The 15,144-nt window shown below is 47.9% G+C and overlaps 1 protein-coding gene across 8 annotated transcripts in view; it reads right to left on the reverse strand.

The window, feature by feature from the left end:
• PRKAG2 (protein kinase AMP-activated non-catalytic subunit gamma 2) overlaps positions 1-15,144 on the reverse strand; it is a 1,661,435-nt gene that overhangs the window by 14,997 nt on the left and 1,631,294 nt on the right. The gene's annotated exons all lie outside the window — the stretch shown is intronic.

Genomic DNA, 15,144 nt, shown 5'->3' on the forward strand with positions numbered 1-15,144 from the left:
CTCGGCACCTTCCAGGTATAAATATACCAGCATCTGCCCTAGCAAAACACAGTGGTTTGGAGCAGATCGACTATCTACTTGCCAGACGCCCTGCTGTAGCAAGTGCCGAAGGAAGCCGACCCTCCCGCTGACGCACAGAGAGAGACGCTGTCTTTTCTCCTGCCGAGAAATCCAGCTCCAGGTGTTTCCCTGTCACCCTTGCGGGTTGCTGGGAGATCGAGTCCTGAGCGAGAGATACAAGACCTCCTTCATTCTATAACCAAGGTACGGAGCTGATTAGACCGTAGAGAATTCTTGATTCAGATTCTTAACTCAAACTACAGCTCACTTACTCCTTCCCATGTACTAGGCTTAGGTTAGGTACACCGGGATAGGTGTAACTTAGAAGCACCAGTTGAGTACGTTTAGTCATGATTTTATCATTGTATATATTTTATCCATTTTAGACACCATATGGCTTAGAAACCATACCATGCTTTTACAGTATTATTTTATAATACTCCTTTTACTGTACGCACTTTACTTCATGACAAGTATTGCAATTGTAGCAATTCACTTCTCTTGCCTGAGAAAGAAGACTGTTCAATTAATAACCTCTTTTATTGAAAACGCCCGTCTCTCTGTTCCTCTGTTCCTCTGCACTTCTGGTGAAACTAAGCATGCACGATTGACTGAGTAAAATAGCTATCTATTGTTTCCGCAACTCTGGAGATATACTCCTTATTCTTGAGGGAGCAAAGTTGTCATGTTTATGCGGTTGTCAGAAACTAATCCCTTCTTGTGAATTCGAGAAAGTTTCTAGTGACCTCTGAGCTAGCTGGCATTCATAATTAAGTCTAACATATTCAATAGAGACCTAGTTGACCTAAGTCCTACGTCTAAACTATCGTTTATGTTATTCCAACGCGCAGAGCCTATTGGGAATATTGGAACTACACTACACTATCTCTCTAAAAATTCAAACAAATCCTTCCCCAGACTAAAAAAACTACCTGAAGGATATTGAGAAACAAAGGATTTTCACTGCCTCAAACTCAAACCTTGCAATAGTGAGCTCCTCAACACCAACCAAGTCAAACCCTACCTAAAAGGTTAAACATTTGTAAGATTATCCATGTGCACCGGGAACAAACATCACTCTTAGAGAAGTCACAGTCATCTAAGTTCAACAAATCTGCTATAAAAGGCAAACAACTTTTAGATTCTTCCTTTGCAACAAAAAAAATTCTCCAACACATAATTCAACTTCAAGACTTTACCAGATCCATTATGTTAACTCCTATTTTACCAACCTTTCCTAAATGCACTCTAGACTATGTTCAAAAGGTTCCAACAACGGCAAGTGCCACAACATTTGTATACTTTACTCCACTTATGCAGGAACTACAGTGGGATCCAGTGGAAGCACAATCTCACTTCATACCAACTTGGCACTACTACCTACATGGTGGGTAAAGTAAACTTTGGAACAAAGCACACCAAGCAGAGCACCTATATAATTATGTTGCTGGAACCAACCACCAAAACAGAAACAAAACAGATATATTTTGTTTTCTCTGACACCACAGGAATGAAGCTCTAATTCAGCAAGTGCCTCAATGTCTCTCAGTCAGTTATTAAAATAAAATAAAAACATTCTTCTATATTACTGTATGACTCCAGTCCTTTCCACCCTCATTTCACTCTACCAAGACATACTGCATGTTCCCACAGTTCTCATTTGGCATGCAATGTACTGGGCAATCCGTTTAGTTGAATTTTTTTTCATTCCCTAAAATTAATGTTGGGTTATATACTCCTACGTAAAATTAAATGTAAAAAATACTTTAAATTAAGATACGAAAAGTTGGAACAAGACCTAGAATGAAGAATGCAACAAACAAGGTTGTGTGGTTTTGGTCAGAGTGATGTTCATCAACACTCACAAGCATGTCCAAGCCATACTCTAGGGCTATATAAAAAGAAAGCAAGTTATTATGTTGTGTTATTATAAGTTTGTAGAGCGCCTTTTCACCCAGAGGTATCTAAGCGCTATCAGCGGACACACAACACCGGTAAGAGCACCACAATGTGGAAGTTGACTAAAAACTCCCTTTTCCCCCTGGTGTCCCATCATGCACCCTATTCACCCTAACACCGACCAGGCAAGCCGATTTTCCTACTTCAAGCACAGATCCTGTTATACCCCCTCTTGCCTATTTTTCTCTTCGTTGTACTGGCACATGCAAAGAAAATAATGGCCAGCCATCGTGTATCTTACGGGTTTCCGTCCCGTTCGATATTTTCCCTTAGACCAGAACGGAGTCAGTTAAGATGGTTGGCTCGCCAAAACCCCCCCCTCTCCAACTCTGTCACAGAACGAGCAGCTCTCGCTTGTCAATGATCTCTCAGCTTGCGGGGGCAGCCACGGGTTGGGTCAACAATCAAGGGAAAACCTGATCAAGCACATGAGACAGCCATGAAGAAGAATAGTTAACCACAGCCCATTCTCCTTCCTCCCAGCTATACCATTGTGAGACATCACCGCCCTTGTGTAAGAAGTAAAGAACGCACAATGCCTCGTCCTCTTTACCTTTCCGACAGAAACGACCCTGTAACAATGCCTCGATTCTCTGTCCCCAGACACTAGTAACTCTGTAACTTGTCACCACAATCACTCCAATGCAATATGTTTGTCTATGTGTAAATGTAATCCAGGTTATTCTTTAAACGAGAACAAGCATGCTATGTCTTCCGTATGATTACATCATGAATGATTGAATCAAGTCCGGGGGAACTCCTTCTTTTGATTGTACTCATAATGTATATAAGTGCTGTTATGTTCCAAGTAAAGCAGACTACTCCTGAACCCGCTTGGTGAAGGAGCTCTCCCTTAACTCGAGTTCTGGAATAAATCCCTTTCAACTCGAAGACCACGGACTCTGCTCCTCATTTTATGTATTACCATTTCTTGGGTAATTATAGAAATTCCGACAGCGTAAATAATTAGTTTTTATTTACCACATTAATTGGCGCCTGAACAGGGACGCTCCCTCTTCCCTACGCGCCGGCGATGTAAGTCGGGTCCTTGTCCCTTCCATACTTTCGACGGACTTCAAGTGCACAACAGCGGGGTGTTCCCGCTAACTCCCTCGAGACGAGGAGGAGACAGACTGCGACTGATCATCCACACGAGGCGGTGAAGATAGCGGAGCGCCCCAACCCAGAGCCCGACCAGTGAGAACGCCGAGTCCGAGGTCTTTGGAGCCCCAATATTCCTGCGCAAGCATCAAGAGTCCGATGACCAGGTCTTCAAGTTTTGCTTCTTGGTGAGTACCACTGGGAAAGTATAAAGACGGGTTCCATTTTTGGAAAACGGTAAAGACGTGTCTCATTCGTGAGACCGGTACAGTTGCACTATATTCTAGTGTATAAAGTGTTTGTTTTGTTTTTGTATATTCCAAGTCTTTTTAACCGTAATTAGTTGAGTTTAAGAATGCCTCTGTTTTTCAAATTACGTACGATCGGCACCAAAAAGAATCTATTAGAGAAACCAGTTAAAATCCCGCCTAGAAATACACCTGGACATTTCATGTATAACAAACATGGATTGAGTGCCATATTATTCTTAGACCTTTGGGTAGACTATACCGAAAAATTAGAAATGGTGCATAGATGGCCCGCCGCAGGTACCTGGGACATAGAATGTATTATGAGAGTAGAAGAAGAGTTATGGAAACGAAAGGCGAGGCCCTCACAGACAGAAGCCATTGAGTTATGGCATAAGGAAGCACATAGGAGGGCCCAGAAAGAACTAGGGAAAGTCGAGAAAAGTCGGAACAGGCTAAAGAAAAGCAATTACAGGAAGAAGGTGAGAAGGTTTTAGCTGAACAGGCAGATAGAGAAAGAAGCGCCCTTGTTACTGGCATTTATCCCGTTTTGTCAGAAGAAATTATAGAAGAACATCCCAAATCCCCAGTGAAAGTAATTCCCACTGCTCCCGACAATTTTCTCCCTGCCTATCTGTCGGAATCACCCCCCGCTTATGTTAACACGCCCGTCTACACGTGCTCCTGAACCAGTAGCCGGTGGTTCCACCTCTGATTTAGGAGTGTCCGGGAACGGGGCTGAGGATAAAGACGATGTCCCGCCTCTTGAGTGTCCTTACGACCCCGAACCCGGTAGTGGCCCAATGGCCACGATGTCAGAGAGATTAAGACAAGCCCTGGGTCAACTCCATAAGGTCCCTGATATAACAAAACATTTGGATAGAGTTTATGAGTTCATACGAACAGGTGAAGGTCTGGATACTCTGGTCCAGGTCATGAAAAATAGAAAAGTTCCCATCAGAGGACTGCTCCTGCGGTTCATCATAAATTGTCTGATCCGGGAACTAGACCCGGGTAATGGAAGCGTAGACTCTGAGTTAATAGACCTTAGTGATCAGGTACACAGGGGAGCACACGATCTGGGACATCAGATCGACAAAATAACTAAAAGACTGGTTAAGAAAATTGTCACCATCCACTCTGAGAAGGTCACACAGGAAGACGACTCAGAGGAAGATGAGGGTCCGACACTAGGTAGAATACATTTCCTGGGTGTAGCGCAACATTGTCCTGGCTCCAAGTGGCGAACCCCGCGAGTGTCGCGGAAAGTTAAAAGATTAGATCCTTCTCCGGAAGACCTTTTTCAGTCCACAGAAAGAGCCCTAGATGAATGGATGGACAATGAGCCTCCCCTTACTCAACAAGAAAAGGAATTGGCCCGGTCTGCCACCCATTGGATATCACAGCACCGGGTATACGGCCCAGATATAGTAGCACAAATGTTTCTGGCTCTTCCCCGAGCAGAACAACGGCTAGCAGGTATTTATATGATCCAATACCTGGCTACCTTATACGAGAATAACTTCCACCGATCAGATAAGCTATACAAACTGTTACAAGAAGTAGTGACAGAAAGATGGAGGTCTCGGGGACCGGAATTGATCAATACCATTCTGGACCTGCGCCTCCGTTACCTCCAACTTACCTTAGCTTCATCAGACCATGAACCTTACAGTATAGGCCAATACCCCTTACGAGAAGTCCACCCCATACCCCAGCCAGATGGTACACTGCAACGAATACATGTGTATACTCCCCTTACCAAGTTAGAAATATTGGAAATGAAAAAGATGGTGCCCTCTCACGAAAAAGATCCCGGAGGATTTCATAGAGAGTTGAAGGATATCCTCCAAATGGGTAGTTTTACATATCCAGATATAATCATACTACTTAAAGTAATTCTACCTACAGGCATATTTGACAAATTGAAGGAAAAGGACTGGGAGGTGGGTGGTAAAAAGATTACGTGGACTGCCCTAGAAAAAGAAGAGACAGACCGAAAACCAGGTGAAGGTCTAGGTGAATGTGTAAAGGAATTACCCAGTCTCCTCATACAGGTCTTGCCTCTGTTATTGGCAACAAAAAAGGAAGATTGGGATGCCATTTCTGCCTGTAAACAAAAGCCAGACGAGGATACGGGTGATTATTACACCAGATTGGAGAAATGTTTCTCTATAAATAGTGGACTCGCACATAGTAGCGAGGCATATCCTCATCTTTTTGTGTCCAAATTGGTGGACAACACCTTACCCCCCCTCAGAAATAGAGTGTTGAAAATTGAGAGTACCTGGCAAGCAAATAGTCCTTCACAAATGTTACAGTACCACCACAACAGAATAAGGGAAGAACAGGAACAAGAAAAGAAACGAGTAAAAGACACAAAAATGAAGGTACTGGTTGCACAGACGGCACCAGTAAACATGGACCCCAAAGGTAATGTGGGGGCCAATAAAGGTACTTGCAACTACTGCAAGCAACCAGGCCATTTTGTGAGGGAATGCCCAGTCCTGAAACATAACATAGCGACAGGAAAGACAAAAGAACGCCCTCACACTCCCAGACCAGGTAACACTCAGCAGCCTCAGACCATTACCCCTCCACAGGTTCAGACGCCTGCTGCTGCTGCCACACAGATGTACCAGTACGCACAGTCAGATTACCCCGAGTTTGAACCATATGCATGAGACAGCCTAGAGAGAGAAAGTGACTTGCCCCTTATCCCAGTTCCAGTGGATCAGAAAGGTCCATATGTACAAGCTCACTTACTGGGACAAGACAGAAAATTCCTCATAGACACGGGGGCGAGTAGGACTACCATAAGTCATAAGGAAGTCCCAGAGGTTCCTCTCTCTGGCTCACATAATATATCTCTGGGCTTTTCAGGAAAACCGATCATAAACAAAGTGTCTGAACAAGTCTCGTTAGGAGTAGGTCCTCTGACACGTACTACTGATCTAGTCCTTACGGAAACGTGCCCAGAGAATTTACTAGGAATCAAGACACTCAAAGAACTAGGAGCAGTAATATGCTGTTCACCGGAAGGAGTAAAATTGTTGCTACGAGATTTCAAAGGACATTTGCTGTCCAAGGAGGGTAGGCAACTGACACAAGAACGAATCCAATTGATCTCGACAATTTCACAGCCAAAGTCACAAAAAGAAGTGTGTGCATTCATTGGTCTCACTTCATATTGCAGACAATGGATCCCGCAGTATGCCCACATAGTTAAGCCACTCATACAGTTAACTACAGTGGAAGCAGCCACTCATACAACTCTCCCTTGGACATCAGAACACTCCCAAGCATTTGAAGCTCTGAAACTAGCTCTGTGTCAAGCACCAGTTTTGGCCACCCCGAATTACAGCAAGCATTTTACCCTGTTCGTGACAGAACGTGACGGAACAGCACTATCTGTCCTCACACAAGACCAAGCAGGAAGAATGAATATGCTACTTACCAGTATGCATCTGTTCTTGGCATGTAGGGCTGCTAACATTCATATCTTAGCATTAGATCGCCGCCTAGTGTTGGGTCCGGATGATCGCACATTGTTGTCCTGGAAGAGTCTTCGAAGTATCCTGAGATAGGTGGCTCCTCCCCTGGACTACAGTGCGCATGGGCATCGGCTCCATCCCCAGATTGTTTTTCGCCATTGTGGCAGGAGATGGAGTGAAAAGTTTAAAGGATGTCCATGCTAATGAATAAATACAATAGTATATCTGCAGCTGCGACAGGCACCGGGGAGGAGGGCGGGCGATATGAATGTTAGCAGCCCTACATGCCAAGAACAGATGCATACTGGTAAGTAGCATATTCAGTTCGAGGCATGTGGGCTGCTAAATTCATATCTTAGCATAGAATACATAGCAGTCCCTCCATCAGCGGCGGTTGCCCGTGCCAGCTGCAGAAACCTGAAAAAGTGTTTTGAGAACAGCCTGTCCTACAGCAGCTTGCTGCTTGGAATGCACATCAACACAGTAGTGTTTTGTAAAGGTGTGTGGTGTAACCCACGTGGCTGCTCTGCAAATATCCTCTAAAGGAATGTTCCCTAGGAAAGCCATGGATGCCCCCAGTTTGCGTGTGGAGTGCGCCCTTGGGGGTATTGTTAAAGTGCGCTTGGCCTTTTGATAACATATCTGGATGCACTTAACAATCCATCTGGCTATCCCTGCTTTGGAAATAGGGTTGCCTTTGTGTTGTGGTGCGAAGGCAACAAAAAGTTGTTTTGTCTTTCTAAAGGGTTGTGTTCTGTCTATGTAGTACATCAACGCCCTCCGTACATCTAAGGTATGGAGCATTCTTTCTGCCACCGTTTGCGGGTTTTGAAAGAATGCTGGCAAGTCAATAGTTTGGTTTAGATGAAACTGTGACACCACCTTCGGAAGGAATTTGGGGTTAGTGCGTAGCACTACCCTATTTGGATGAATCTGAATGAATGGCTCTTGGATTGTGAGCGCTTGCAGCTCACTGACACGCCTCAGAGACGTAATAGCTACCAGGAAAGCCACTTTCCACGTAAGGAACTGGAGTTCACACGAGTGCAGTGGCTCAAATGGCGGTCCCATCAGTCTGGTGAGAACGACATTGAGGTTCCACACCGGAGCTGGCGGTGTCCTTGGGGGAATGACTCGTTTCAGACCTTCAAGGAAGGCTTTAATGGCGGGCACTCTGAAGACAGAGAGGTGCTGCCTGTTTTGAAGATAAGCCGCTATGGCGGATAGATGTATCCGAATGGAAGTGTACGCTAGATTGCACTTGTAAAGATGCAACAGATAGCAAATGATGTTGGGGATAGATGCATCTAGCGGGTTGATGTCATTGGCTGTACAGTAAATGACAAAACGCTTCCATTTCGCAGCATAGCATGCTCTGGTAGTTGGCTTCCTTGCCTCCTTGATGATGTTCATGCATTCTGGAGGTAGGTTAAGGTATCCAAACTCTAGGACTTCAGGAGCCAGATCGCCAGGTTGAGCTGTTGCGGATCTGGATGCTGAATTTCTCCATGGTTCTGCGTCAAAAGACTGGGCGTGAGGCGCAGTCTTTGATGCGGCACCACTGAGAGTTCGAGGAACGTGGTGTACCAAGCCTGGCGCGCCCACGTTGGAGCAACTAGGATGAGAGTCATCGCGTGTTGCCTTAGCTTTCTTGCGACCAGCGGTATCAGAGGGGCTGGCGGAAAAGCGTACGCAAATTTGCCTGACCAGTTCATCCATATCGCATTCCCCTGCGACTGTGGGTGAGGGAACCTGGCGGCAAAGTGTTGGCATTTTGCGTTTTCTTTTGTGGCAAACAGGTCTATCTCCGGATGACCCCACTGCTGGAAGTACGGGTGGAGGACAGATGGGTGTATCTCCCACTCGTGCATTTGATGGCTGAACCTGCTGAGCAGATCCGCCACCTGGTTGTCCTTCCCTGGGAGGTGTTCTGCCATGAGGAAAATGTTCCTCTGAATGGCCCACTTCCACATGCTCTGAGCCAGATGAGACAGCTGTGGCGAGTGGGTGCCTCCCTGCTTTTGAATGTAGTACATCGCAGTCATGTTGTCCGTCCGGACTAACACTACCTTGTTGCACAGATGTACAATGAAGGACTTGATCGCCATGAAGATTGCCATCAGTTCTAGATAGTTGATGTGCATCTTTTGCTGCCGCGTCGTCCATAGTCCCTGCACTGTGTAAGTGAGCAGATGAGCTCCCCATCCCTGGAGAGATGCGTCCGTTGTCAGGATAATCTGCGGCACAGGCTCTTGGAACAGTCGGCCCTTGCAAAGGTTGTGTGGAGTCCACCAATGCAGAGAGTCGTATGCCCGACTGGTAACCAACACTAGGTCTGTCAATTGCCCCTAAACCTGTGTCCACTGATTTGCTAAGCACTCCTGGAGCGGGCGCATATGTAACCGTGCGTGAGGGACTATGAAGATGCAGGAGGCCATCATGCCTATCAACTGCATGAATACTCTCGCCGGAAGCGAGTGTTGTGGTCTGAACTTTTGGATCAGAGACTGCATGCTATCTATCCTGACCTGGTTTGGCTGAGCCATGGCCGTCAGGGTGTTGATCGTCGCACCTAGGAACTGCCGGACATGTGCTGGTTGTAGATGCGACTTTGGGTAGTTCAGCGAGAAACCCAGATCGTGAAGAAGGTGAATTGTAGTTGACATGTCCGCGGCGCACTGTCGTTCCGACTTGGCTTGCACGAGCCAGTCGTCGAGGTAGGGGTAGACATGGATGTTCTGCCTCCTGAGGTGCGCTGCTACCGTCGCCAGACACTTGGTAAACACCCTTGGGGCTGTGGTGACTCCAAAGGGTAAGACCTTGAACTGGTAATGCTTGCCTTGAATAGTGAACCTGAGGTATTTCCTGTGGGACGGGTGTAGTGGAATGTGGAAATAAGCATCCTTGAGATCTAAGGTTGCTAAGAAGTCCCCTTGGTTTAGCAAGGGAAGAATCTGCTGCAGTGTGAGCATGTGGAAATGTTCTGACAGTATGTACAGGTTGAGGGGGCGTAGATCTAGAATGGGTCTGAGAGATCCGTCCTTCTTTGGAATAAGGAAGTACAGGGAGTACACCCCTGTGCCTTCCTCTCTCACCGGCACGAGCTCGATTGCTCCTTTTTGCAGCATCACCACCACTTCCTGCTGCAATAAGAGCAAGTGCTCTGCGGACATAGGCCTTTGCCTTGGCGGGATGTTGGGTGGAGTGGATTTCAACTCTAGGCAATAACCATACTGGACTAGTTGTCGCACCCACCTGTCTGTGGTGATGTTTCTCCAGACGGGCAGGAACTGCTGCAGTCTCCCCCCGACAGGTGTTAAGTGGTCGGGGGGCAGTGACGGAGAGTCACTGTTTGCTTGGGGTAGAGGAGCGGGAGCTGTTGTTTCCTCTGCCGCGACCTCTGTTGCTGTTATTTCTGTAACCTCCCTTGTTCTGCTTTTGGAACGAGGATTGTGCTCCACCTTTTGAGAACTGAGACTGTTGACCCATTTGTCCTCTGGTGACTCCACGTGCACCTGAGCGACGAAAATTGTTGCCACGAAACTGTTGCGACTGGAGGGCCCCCATGGACTTAGCAGTTTCTGTGTCTTTTTTTATTTTTTCTAGGGTGGTGTCAACATCTGGACCAAACAGACTATCAGGATTGACTGGCTGATTGAGAATGGTTGTCTGTATATCTGGTTTAAACCCCGAGATGCGGAGCCACGCCTGTCGTCTCAGCATAACGCTAGTGTTGATAGCTCTAGCAGCTGTGTCTGCGGCGTCAAGTGCACACTTGATGGCTGCGTTTGAGATTAGCTTCCCTTCCTCAATAAGCAGTTTGGTGCCTTCTTGGAACTTTGGAGGCAGGTGTTGTATAACCTGTTCTAGGGTGTCGTAATGCGCCCTATCGTAACGTGCTAAGAGTGCCTGTGTATTGGCAATGCGCCAAAAGTTTGCGGCCTGCGCAGCTACTCTTTTGCCCCCTGCCTCTAGCACTTTGGACTCCTTATCCGGGGGAGGAGCTTCACCCGTTGTCTGGGAGTTGGCACGTTTCCTGGCATTGGCGACCACAAGAGAGTCCAGTGGCAACTGTCCCCGAATGTATGCGGGGTCTGCAGGTGCAGGTCTGTACTTCTTCTCAATGCGTGGATTGACCACTCGTGCCCTGGTAGGCTCCTTAAAGATATCCCCCGCATGCTTGAGGACTCCCTTAAGCATAGGCAGCGTTTTTACTGTCCTTTCAGAGACTGAGAATGTGTCGAAAAGGAAGTCTTCTTCTATCGGGTCAGCATGCATGTCCACATCATGATTGGCCGCTGCCCTCTCAAGTAGCGCATGAAAACCTGCTGAATCCTCAGTGGGGGATGCACGTGCATTAAAAAGCTGCGGGTCCTGCCCCACATTTTGGGTGCCCTGGTCACCAGTGTCATCATATGAATCCGGTTGTGCATCTGGTTCATTGATAGGGAAATTGTATTGTTCATCCTCATCATACCCCTCACCCGCAGAGTGTTCTGGTGAGGGAGTAGGGCTCCGTCTTGGAGGAGGCAGGATTGGTTCTGTGAGGCCTGAAGCATCAAGGGGCACCCTTTTCTTTTTCAGTGGGATGACATATGAGTCCACTGACTCTGAAGTTATTTTCCTCTTATAGAGGGTCAATTTGCCGGTGTCTGCGTCGATGAACTGCTCTGAATCATCCTCTGATTCGAGAACCCGACGTGGAAGTGGGCCAGCCGTTGAAGAAACCGTCTTCTTCGGTGCCGATTTGGTGGAAAAGGCTTTCGGCGCCTCCTTTGGCGGCAAAACAAAGAGAAGTTTACCAGAAGGCTTCGCTGGATTGTCTGTTTGTGCCTTCGGCGACGAAATCGGAGCCGACGGAGCAGAGGCCTTCTCCCTAATTCGCTGTAGTGATGCGGCGACGAGGGACGCCTCACTCTCAGTTGGTTTTGGAGCCGACGAGGATGTTTTGACCTTTCCTTCGGATCCGACGTCTTTGTGGGCCTTGTGGGCTTTCGACGCGCAACCCGCTGACACCGACCCCGAGTCCTGGGACCGGTGCGCAGACGTGCCAGTCTTCGTTTGCGTAGATTCCGTGGAGCCGGCCTTTGCGGGCTTGGACGGCGGCGCCGATGCTGATCCGTGCCGACCATCTTTTTTAGAGGACCCCTCCTCAGGCGTCGATTTCGAATGAGCAGCAGCGGAATCGACGGACTTCTTCGACTTCTGCGGACCGGAGGTCGACGGAGTCGATGGAGTAGCGGGGACAGTCGTTTTCGCTGGCACGGCAGCCATCTTAGGGACGCTCGAGTCCTTAAGTTTCGTTTTCGTTTTCGGGTCGGCCATTTTAGATGGAGTCGATCCCGATGCTTTCGGTTTCGGTTTCGATACAGTCTGCTCAGCAAGTAAGTCCGTGGCCGGGCCAGAAGGCGGGGCTGTGGCTTGCGGCATGGGGTCGTGGGTAAGGCCTACAGGCGATCCCGTGACCCGGTCGGTATCCTCGAAACCTTCGGGGCAGAGCTCGTCCCCTGAGCTATCCGCCGCGGCCCCATAAATCTCTTCGTCGTCTCCTACCTTGTCGACGTATTCAAGGCCTTGACCCACGACACCGTCGTCGTCTACCGGATCCGCCTCGACCTCCGTCTCGGGTGGGGAGATCTGAAGATGATGACCCTGGTCCTCTTCATCTTGGTCGCCGAAGATGTTTTCCGGATCCGGGGCCGCTTGTCTAGCTTCCATGCGCACCGCGCGCCGAAGCTTGAGAGTCTTCTTAGACCGGAACTGTGCACAGGCCTTGCACTTGCCGTCGTCGTGGTCAGGCGAAAAGCATTTGTTACAAACGGGGTGTAGATCGATGTGTGGGTACTTGGACCCACAAAGCGGGCAGTATTTAAACGGGCTCCGCTCCATGTCTGAAAAGTTTTGCAGTCGAGTCGCGATGAGAAGGCCTCAAAGTTCGAAAAGCGAAACAAGACTCCGCTTATTCCGGCTCCAAGAGACGGAAGACTCGAGACCGTGCGCAGACAATACCGACGCAAAAAACGAGGCCTTTTGGCCGCTAAAAGATAGTTTTACTCGGTTTCGACAGAGAGACGTCGAGACCACATCCGAACCCAATGGCGGAAAAAAACAATCTGGGGATGGAGCCGATGCCCATGCGCACTGTAGTCCAGGGGAGGAGCCACCTATCTCAGGATACTTCGAAGACTCTTCCAGGACAACAATGTGCGATCATCCGGACCCAACACTAGGCGGCGATCTAATGCTAAGATATGAATTTAGCAGCCCACATGCCTCGAACATAGACCCTGTGCTTATTTCTCTAGCACATTGGACCCCGTAGCACAAGCTTTGCCTGCATGTCTGAAATCCGTTGCGGCTACAGCCCTGGCCATAAGACAAAGCGATTCAATAGTGTTAGGACATCCCCTGATAGTACAAGTGCCACATGCTGTGGAAGTCCTTCTAAACAGAACGCAGACTCAACACCTGACTGTAGCAAGACTGACAGGATACGAACTAACGCTCTTTCAGCCACACATAGAGATCAGACGGTGCAACATATTGAACCCCGCTACCCTTTTGCCCTCAGGTGACACGACACAACATGACTGTGTGGAGATGATCGATGTAGTGACAAAACCAAGACAAGACCTAACAGATGTTGCACTCCCAGATCCTGATGTAACACTTTATGTGGATGGATCGTGCATGAGGACAAGCGCTGGAGAGTTAGTGGCAGCCTATGCAGTAACAACGGACTGTAAAATTATAGAGACCCAAAGAATAGACATCCTGTCAGCCCAAGCAGCAGAGCTCATCGCCCTGACACAGGCCTGCATATGGGCAAAACAATTGAAAGTGAACATCTACACCGATTCCCAATATGCATTTGGTGTAGTTCATAATTTTGGAGTGTTGTGGCGAGAAAGAGGTTTTCTTACCTCACATGGGGCCAAAATACAACATGGTCCCCCGATTCAAGCCTTACTAGATGCCATACACCTGCCTACAGCCATAGCTATTCTGAAGTGCAAAGCACATACCAAAGCTACAATCACTATATCTAAAGGAAATGACTTAGCGGACCGGACTGCTAAACAGACAGCCCAGAATCCAGCGAATACCACAGACTCTCAGTTACCCACACAGACTGTCACTATGATAGTGAGGGACCCCTTGAAAGATGTGCAAGACATACAGACACATGCCACCGCAGATGAAATAAAGAAATGGACTGAACAAGGAGGGGTCCAGACTGATCAGGGTTGGATGACCAAAAACCGAACAGTGTGGTTTCTCCCTGACTCCATTGTACAAGCCATAATTGACACAGTCCATAGCCTCGCCCACCTAGGCGAGAAAGGTATGCTGGATAGTTTACAGAACATCTGATTTAACAAACACCTAAGAGCTGCAGCCAAACAAAAGGTAAAAACTTGTATGATATGTTGCCAATTTAACCCTGGTAAAGGAGTACCAGTAGAACAGGGTGGATTCCAGCCTCCTGATCATCCTTTCGAAGTCCTCCAAATGGATTATATCCAGATGGACAGATGTAGAGGGTACAAATATGTACTGGTGGTAGTGTGTACACTGACACGATGGACTGAAGCATACCCCGTCCCAGACTATGGTGCCCAGACAACCGCTAAGCAACTAGTGAGAGAATTCTTCCCCAGGTATGGGTTACCAAGGGTCATCTATTCAGACAATGGACAGCCTTTCTCTTCCAAACTAATGGAGGCCGTTTCTCTACTACTGGGATATTCCTGGAGATTTCATTGTGTCCGACACCCTCAAGCAGCGGGCCTGGTAGAGGGACACAACCAGACCTTGAAAACGAAACTAGCCAAAGTATGTGCAGAAAAAGGGATAGACTGGGTCACTGCCCTCCCGGTCGCTCTCTTTTACATGCGGATGGTGGCACATTCCCGGACGGAACTGTCCCCTTTCGAAATAACATTCGGGAGACCTCCTAACATCTGGGGTGTCCCTTCTCCTAGGAAACTGACTGAAATTGATTCTAACATGTTGACAGATTACCTGGCTTCCTTGATGTCTGCACTCCAATCTTGTCGTTCGCAGGTTGCAGCAGCTTTTCCAGACCACACCATGCCTGAGGAACACTCCATAAAGCCCGGAGATTGGATACTTGTACGGAACTTCGATCGTACCAGCCCCCTGGAGAAAAGGTGGACGGCTCCGAAATTAGTACTCTTGACCACGAGGACGGCCGTCAAAGTAGAAGGACGCAAGGGATGGCTCCACGCTAGCCACTGCAGAAATTTTTTTGGACCAAC

Source organism: Lissotriton helveticus, chromosome 10 (genome assembly GCF_964261635.1).
Source record: "Lissotriton helveticus chromosome 10, aLisHel1.1, whole genome shotgun sequence".
Lineage (NCBI taxonomy): Eukaryota > Metazoa > Chordata > Amphibia > Caudata > Salamandridae > Lissotriton > Lissotriton helveticus.